Source organism: Myotis nattereri (assembly GCF_964212035.1).
Source record: "Myotis nattereri genome assembly, chromosome: 16".
NCBI lineage: Eukaryota > Metazoa > Chordata > Mammalia > Chiroptera > Vespertilionidae > Myotis > Myotis nattereri.
The window spans coordinates 25,567,843-25,576,695 of NC_138091.1; positions in this window are offsets into that span (position 1 = coordinate 25,567,843).

Here is an 8,853-nt window from a genome sequence, read left to right on the forward strand (position 1 = left end):
GATTGACACGGTAATGTTTATAGCATCATTTTCCATATTGGCCAGAGACTGTAAACAGCTCAAATGTCCATCAATAAGTGAATAAACAAATTGTCTATATTCACACAAAGGAATACACTCAGCAATGAAAAGAATAAACTATTGACACGTGCAACAATATGTACGAATCTCAAAAACATTGTGCACGATGAAGTGAGTCAAACACGGAAGACCACAAACTGTCTGATTCTGTTTATGTGAAATTCCGGAACAGACAGAATAATAGTGACACAACGCAAATCAACGGTTGCCTGGGGTTGGGACAGTGACTGCAAAGGGACTCCAGGAAACATTTAGGATGATGACAATGGGACCATAACTGTGTATAATGACCAAAACTTAACAAACTCACACCTCAAGTGAGTGAATTTTACTAAATGTCAATTATACTTCCATAAAACTATTTCTTATTTTTAATATATTTTTATTGATTTTAGAGAGGAAGGGAGAGAGAGAGCGAGCGAGAGAGAGAGAAACATCAATGATGAGAGAGAATCATTGATCAGCTGCCTGCTGCATGCTCCACACTGGGGATGGAGCCCGCAACCCGGGTATGTGCCCTGACCGGGAATCAAACCACAACCTCCTGATTCATAGGTCGATGCTCAACCACTGAGCCACAGCAGCCGGGCTATAAAACTATTTTTTACAACTTTGAAGATAAACTAGCTAGGAAGAGACTAAGCCAGGCTAAGCCATGCCATGCCAGCCCCGAGAGCCGAGGGGCTTGGAGCTGGGGAGTGTCATGATCTAATTTGTGTTTAGAGCAGTCACTCAGGCCACTGTGTGGAGATAGGGTCTGGCGAGAGGAAATAAGGAGGAGGTACAGAGGAGCTGGAGCAGAGGGCTATTTAGGAAGTAGAAGAGGCTCTGAAGACATTAGGATGGAGTGGGTGAGGGGCTGGGAAGCAATGGAGGACAGAGAAAGGGCCCAATGCATGTCACATTGCTGCCTTAGCAACCAGGTGGATGACAGTGTCTTCAGAAGGCAATCAGGTGGCTGGGGAAGGGGATGAGCTCAAGCTGCTTGAGCTTGAGTTGTAGGGGCTGTCGGCCCTCCTGAAAAAATGTTGGGAATGGGAGTTTTTATTGGTCCAGGCTCAGAAAAGAGAGTCGGGCTGAATGCAGAGCTTCGGGAGTCATAGTGAACCTTGGGAGAGATTGAGAGCCTGGGGAGGGTGGGAAGCACAGGGAAGAGAGTTAAGAAAACGATCCTGGAGAGTTAGGAGTGAGCTGGTGGGAAGGAATGGAGAGAATGTGGCCAGCGAGATCAGAGGAAGACAAGCGGGTGGGTGTCACAATAACCCCATGGTCAGAAAGGTGAGGTGTCACAGAGCGGGCCTAGGGCAGGAAACCTGAGAAAGGGGACAGGAGAGCGGGGGCAGGGACTCCACGGAGGCGAAAGGGTAAATGAAGGGGAAGGAAGGCAGGGCATGAAGACACTCTGAAGAAGTGAAATAAAGCGGGGGGGGGGGGGGGGGGCGGATCTATTCCTTGAGGAAAATAGGGCCACGAGATGAGGATGTGGGGCAGGAGCCAGAGCCGCACAGAGTGGCCAGGAGCCCGTGTCCGGCCTCCGTGCCAGCTGCCCTCACTTGCAGCAGAGCAGCCTCTTTTTTGGCAACGTTTTGCCCTTACTCATGCTCGGATTAACAGCAAATTCTCATTTCCTTGCCGACTCATTTCCCACCCTTTGGGGAGCCTGGAAGGAGGCCCTGGTGCCTTCGCTGGCCCCTCCCCCTCCAAGCCAGCGTGAGGCTGGGGGAGCTGCAGATGGAGCCCAGCAGGCTCACTAGAAAGAGCCCAGGAAGCGGAGTGAGACCCGGAAAGCCACCCCGCCGAGTGCCCCCATTTGGGGATGAGTGAAAACTGACACCCAGAGAAGGAAGGGCCTTAGGTGTGCCCCGGGTGGCAGAGCTGGCTGTCCCCACGCCGCTGTACGGCCCCAGAGGCAGGGGCGCGCGGTGATGCCCAGCCAGCCTTCAGAACCCGGGGGACACCAAGCCACCAGCAGGAACTCCAGCTGGAAGGACCTGGAGAACAGAGAGAGGTAATGAAATGACGCTCCGGGACTGCTGGCCAGGTGCCCTGCTTGCTGGCCTGGGGGAGGGGCCGGGCCCAGCCGTGGGCCTCTGGCCAGGCTCCCTGAAGGAGAGGAAATGAGTCGGCCTGGAAATCGGAGTCCACTGTTATCCTAGGTGCCAGTAAGGGCAAAACGGTGGCCAAAAAGAGGCTGCTTCTGCCCCAAGTAGCGGGAGGGTTTGTGAGGGAAGCGGGCACTGAGGCCGGAGCCAGGGCTCCGCACCTGCTTTGCTGCTGTCTGGCTCTGTGACCTGGAACAACCTGCTTAACCTCACAGGGCTTGGAAATCCCACCCATCACCTTCCGTGAACACGTGTTCTTTGGCTCATTCATTCGTTCACTCCTTCATGCATTCAGTCATCCAAGAAGCGTTTCTCAGCGTCTGCTCCCCTGGTGGGAAGAGCTAAGGCTTGGGAGTCAGAGACCCGAATTCCAATCTCCATCTGCCACTTACGAGCTATGTGACTTTGGGCAAGTCATCTAATGTCTCTGTTCCTCAGTCTCCCCATCTGCAGAATGGGGGGAAGATGTAAGCATTCCGTTCAACTAGACAAATGAGAGCCCTTAATAAACGTTGAACACAGCAGCCGTAAGTAGACAACAAGTGGCAGCCTGATGGTGCTGACGGTGACCTGTGAAGCCCAAGCCAGTGCCTGGATCATCAAAGGGGCTCAAGAATGCCCTGGCCGGTTGCTCAGTGGTTAGAGCGTCACCCTCACACAAAGGGTCTTGGGCTCGATTCCCAGTCCCGGGCATGTACCTGGGTTACAGGTTCGATCCCAGGTCCTGGCTGGGCCTCATGCAGGAGGTAATCAATGTGTCTCTCTCACATCAATGTTTCTCTCCTCCTCCCTCCCTCCCTTCCTCTCTCTCTAAAAAAGCAGTGGGGGGGAAAAAAAAGATAAGATAAAAAAAAAATGGAAAAAATATCCTCAGATGAGGATTTTACAAAATAGGGAGGGGGGCTCAAGAAAGCAAAGTTACTGTCATGTGTTACTGTTGACATTGATCATATCACAACAATGTGGAAAGTGCTCGACATGCTTCCTGATGGGGCAGCTACTAAAGAAGTGGTTGCTATCGATGCATTGGTTTCATTGATGGCATCATGATATGTGGGTGCTCAGTGCATGTGAATGTTCTCCCCATCGACACAGACCTCCGAGCATCCTGACCCTAGCGCAGTGTCCATGGTCATCTAGGAGAGAGTTAGCCACCTTTGGGTCCCTGTGCAGGGTGCCTGTAAATGCCAGGGTCCTGTGGAGGCCTCCCCCAAGGGCGGCTCAGGACCCAGATCTGTCCCATGGCTGCTGCTGGAGGAAACAGATCTTCCTTTCAAACCGCAAGGCTTGTTCCAGACCAGACACTGTCCCCTACCCCACCGCACCCCACTCCGCGTTTCCCGGCCCGGGAGCAAGCTGGACTCTGCTCTTTCTGGCCAACATTTATATTCCCAGCTATTTATAACCCAGGCTGAGAGCCGCCGGGGCTGGGCTGAATGGGCGGTGAGAAATTTGGCCTCCCATCACGTGAGCAGCCCCAGAGGCCCCTGGCGCCCATCAGAGCACTTTATTTTCCAAACTCTCTCTTTGGCTTTCTTTCTCCTCTCCTGACTCCCTCTGGTCACCACCCAGCATCTGTCCCAATAACTCTGTTTTGGAGTCAGGTGGGCCGTGGGGTCCTGGCCTGTTTGGGGGCCTGAGGTGCTGTGCTTCTCTTTCACTAAGCGGGGAGGTGGTCCTGACTGCCCGCTGGCAAGTGGAGAAGATGACAGCAATGTCCAATAGCTTGGGGCAGGAGGGGTGGGAGGGGGGATTAATAGTGATGGAAGGGTCAAGGGAGGGCAGAGGGCACTGTGCTGTCTGCAGTGCCAGAGGGGAGTGGAGTATCAGACCCCATGTGGTGAAGGGGCAGGAGCACACGTGCTGGAATCCCAAATCTGCTACTTCCTGGCTGTGTGCCCTTGGGCAAGTTACTTAACCTCTCTGAGTCTCTGGTTCTTACTCTATAAAATACAAAAGATAATCCCCCTGCAGGGTCACTAGCAGAACTGAGAAAATGGTGAGGAGCTCCCCAGCACGGTGCCTGGCACACAAGTGCTGTGTCTGTGCTCCTTTTACCTGCCCCCAACACTGCTCCCTGAACCACCAAAGCCAAAGATCTGGATCCGGGGCTCCTCATGCTTTTCCCAGGATTTGCCATGCAAAGGAAGAGAGCCTGGGCTGAGGACGCCCCACCTAAACGGCCTGATTTGGAGCCAGTCTGTTCATCCAGGGCAACGGCAGCCCCAGCTTGAGCCTGAGTGACCACAGAATCCGGGGCCTGCGGGGAGGAGAGCCGGGCAGGGGAGAGCGTGTCTGCGTGAGGAACCCTGGGGGCTCAGAGGAGAAAACTGAGCTGAGGTCCAGGCTGATCCAAGGGCCCCCTGGCCAGCTGTGGGGTGACACCGGCTCCAGGTGGCCTTGTGGCAACATCAAAAGACACGGCATTGTGAAGGCGGACAGGTCCTCCGCACAGGGCTGGACCAGGAGGGGAGAGAAATGGTGGCACCAGATGCCGGCACGAGGGTCAGCCTGGGAGGCCAGAAATCCCTGTGGGCGTGCTGATCAGAGCTGGATGCCTGCCATTGCCAGTGGGGAAAGACAGCCTGAGGCCTCCTGCTCACTGCCCTTACAGCGCCCCCTTGTGGCCCAGTGGCCTGGGAGAGATGCTTGACCCAGGCTAAGGGTTAAAATGGGTTATATTATTCATTACACTCAAAGAACAGGTGGAGTGTGTGTGTGTGCGTGTGTGTGTGTGCGTGTGTGTGTGTGTGTGTGTGTGTGTGTAAATTCGGGGGTTGGGGACTGGATTTAAAATTTACCCCTAATCACTCTGAATCTCCTTGGGGACCCCACTAGCCCATGAACTCTGGGAGGGAAGGACTCTATCTGGCCTGTTCAGAGTGGTCTCCCTCGGGTCCCGCACACAGCTCAGCATGCTCAGGAATGAACGGATGGGTGAACAGATGTTGACAGAGGATGGCTTGCAGGAAGCGTCGGCCAGGTACGGGCAGAGGAACAAGACTGCCATCCAGTCCCACACCTGGCCAAGCACAGCTGGGGATGCTAGAGGCAGCCGCTGCAGGGCATGGAGCATCCCAGCTCGGCTACCTACAGGCTGGGTGGCCTCAGGCTTCTCATTTAACTTCTTTAAGCTTCGTGATCCCCATCGTTAAAAAAGAGACCCTAAGGGGGCCTAGGCCGTTTTTTGAAAGTTCGGTAAGTTAGATGGGTAAAGGGGCAGCGTCTGGTCAGTGTTCGATGCATGGGCATGTCCTTGGCAAGGCGGGGCCGGGTGGGCAGAGACGCACTGCCCAGCCCAGCACATTTCTCTGCTTTCTCTTCCTGCCGCAATGCGCAATGCGGTGCCAGCTCCCCAAGAGGGGCTGGCAGCTGCTGTGCTGGCTGCTGCCTGCTGGCCCGCATCCAGGCCCAAACCAGAACCGTCCCGCCCCCGTCCCGGCAGCAGCCACTCACTCGCTTTCTTCCTCCCTCCCCATTCCCACTCACCAGCCCCCACTCCCGCCCTCCATTCCTCTCCTTTCTTCAGTGACTTCCCCGCCTCTCTTTGTGTTTCTTCTAGACTCCGTTCCGGCCCGCTGGAGAAGAATAAAACAGAAGCCTCCTCCTCATCCCTCTCTATTGCGGCAGTGCTCACAGCCCCCTCCGCGTGGACCCCTGGACTCCAAGAAGCACTCCCACCCTGTGCCCACCCCCTGCTCATGAGACCCAGTCTGTGGGGAATGCTACTGACTTAGGAAGCAGAGCCCGGGAGCTGGCCTGACCTCCCTGCTCTGCTACGGGTCTCACGTGGGAGCTGAATCCTTCTGGACTTTCTGTCTTTTCCCACAAACGTGGACCCACTCACCCCACTCTAGACTCTTATGCCAGCCACGCAGGCTGAGGTGGCAGAAGCCCTCCCAGCCAGCGATGTCACAGTGTCCTCTCAGCAGCGTCCTGGGCTCAGGCCCCGTGTGCCCTCTCTCTAGGGAAAATACCTCGTGTAGCATCCCACGGTGGCCCCCCCTACCTCAGGGAAGGAAAGACCCCAGCAGGTCTCATTTGTGAGAGCTTACTGAGCTTCAGATGCTGTGCTTTGACCTTTACGTGAAGTATCTCATTTAATTCTCACCACAACCTTCTGAGGTCAATACCATTGTTTCCTGCCCTGGCCCAGTAGCTCAGGTGGTTAGAGCATCTTCCCGATACGCCAAGGTTGTGGGTTCGATCCCTGGTCAGGGCACACACAAGAAGCAACCAATGAGTGCATGGATGGTGGAACAATGAATTGATATTCCTCTCTCTCTCTCCCCCCCCCCCTCTCTCTCTCTCGCTCTCTCTCTCTCTCTCCTCTCTCTTCCTCTTCCCCTCCCTCTCTTTCTTTCTCTGTAAAGTCAATTTTAAAAAGCCAATCTCTAAAAAAAAAATAACTATTGTTTCCCCACCTTTTATGGATGAGGACATGGAAAGGACGTGCCAGAGGTTACCTGCGTGTCAGAGGCGGGATTGGGACACGTGTCTCTAACTTCAAAGCTGATGCACTCTGATCACCATCCTTTCTCAGGATAGAAAATGCACAGAACAATAACAAAGGCAATAAATAAAACCCCTTTCTTAATTGGGATGGATTTTATTCAAAGGGAAAGTCAGAGACTCTGGAAGGCCCCACCCTGGTCACCTAAACAATAGGAAGTGCTGGGACTTTTGGTGGGTGAATAGGGGTGGACGACAGTTCAACATAATAAAAATCGCACGCAGAACTGGTTAGGGCGGGGTTTGAATGCCACATCTTCAGTTTGCTAGCTGGGTGGCCAAGAGCTGGGTTGTTACCTCTCTGTGCCTTGGTTTCAGGGGTTTCTCATGCAGTATAACCAACCGAGATTCTGCTGAACTGACCCTCCCATAGATAAAACACACATGTGCGTGCGTACACACAACCGCCAGGTATTGTAGAGTGATGAAAGCAAGTAGGCTTTGGATGGGGGTCAACACTGGGAAGAAGGGAACTGCATGGGGGAAGTGACCAATTTTTTATGGCTTTGATCTTAAGAGCAGGCCACAGTCGGCACAGCACTGATAAGAAGGCAGCGGTCTCTCTGGCCCGAAGAATCAGAGGACAAAATTCATATCAACCACATCAACTGGAAAGGGGGACGGGGGTAGAAAGGGGAGACCCAGGGAGGGGGAGCCCAGATCCCGTGCAGAGACTCCATGACGGTCTCTACTGACCTGATCCCTGAACCACACATGCGTGGAAATGACTTCAGCAAAGAAGAAAATAAAACAAATAACAACAAAAGTGAAAAACAGAACTGAGATTGGGCTGCCATCCAAGAGCAGTCTGAAGGTAATTGCCTAATAAAACAAAAAATAAACACGTTGTGAGAATGTAACAAAATCCAGAGCCCTCACGGCATAAAATGCACAATGTCAGGATATAATTCCGTCCCTCTAAGTATGTCTATAGGTAGAGTCTATAGGTATGTTCTCAGACCACCATGAAGTTAAACTAGAAATCAATAACAGAAAGGTAGCTGGAAAAACTCCGAAGTGTTTGGAGATCAAGCAATGTACTTCTAAATAACACACAGGTCAAAGAAGTCTCATAAAAAATTTTAAAATATTTTGAATAAGTCTTAGCCAGTTTGGCTCAGTAGATAGAGCATTGGCCTGAGGACCGAAGGGTCCCGGGTTTGATTTCGGTCAAGGACACGTACCTCGGTTGCAGGCTCCTCCACAGCCTGGGTCCTGGTCAGGGCCCGGGCAGAAGGCAACCAACCAAGCAATGTATTTCTCTCACATTGATATTTCTCTGTCTTTCCCGCCCTCTTCCACTCTCTCTAAAAATCAATGGAAAAATATCTTTGGGTGAGGATTAAAAATGATAATAATACATTAAATTAAATATCTTGAACAATATGAAAATGAAAATAAAAATTATCAAAATTGGTTGGATGCAGCAATAGTAGGGCTTGAAGGGAAATTTATCGCATTGTATGCATACATTGCAAAAAAAGAGAGAAGGATCTAAAATCAGTAATCTAAGTTTTCACCTTAGGAAACTAGAGAAAGAAGGGCAATGTAAGCCTACAGCAAGGTGAAGAAAAAAATAATAATAAAAATTAGAGCAGAAACCAATGAAATTGAAACAGGAAATAAATAGAAAAAATAAATGAAACCCAAATCTTGTTCTTTGAAAAGATCAATAAAAATGATAGGCTAACTAAGAAAAAAAGGGTACACATAAGAGTACTAATATCAGAATTGAAAGAAGAGTTATCAATACTGACCCTGTGGACATTAAAAGGATAGTAAAAGAATATTATTTTTTTAAAAAAATATTATAAAAATCCACTACGTGCCCTGGTCAGTGTGGCTCAGTTGGTTTAGTGGCATCTTGTGCACCAAAAGGTCGCCGCTGCAATTCCTGGTCAGGGCACATGCCCGGGTTGCGGGTTCAGTTCCCCATTGGGGTGTGTACAGGAAGCAGCAGATTGATGTTTCTCTCTCTTTCTCCCTTCCTCTCTTCTCTCTAAAAAAAGTCAATACACACGTATTTTTTTTTAAAACCCACTGTGCACACACAGCACTGAGAATATGACTGGCTGCTGAATAAAAAACTGGGAGGCCAGAAGACAGTGGAACCACATTTTTAAAGTGATAAACAAGCCCAGCCGGTGTGGCTCAATGG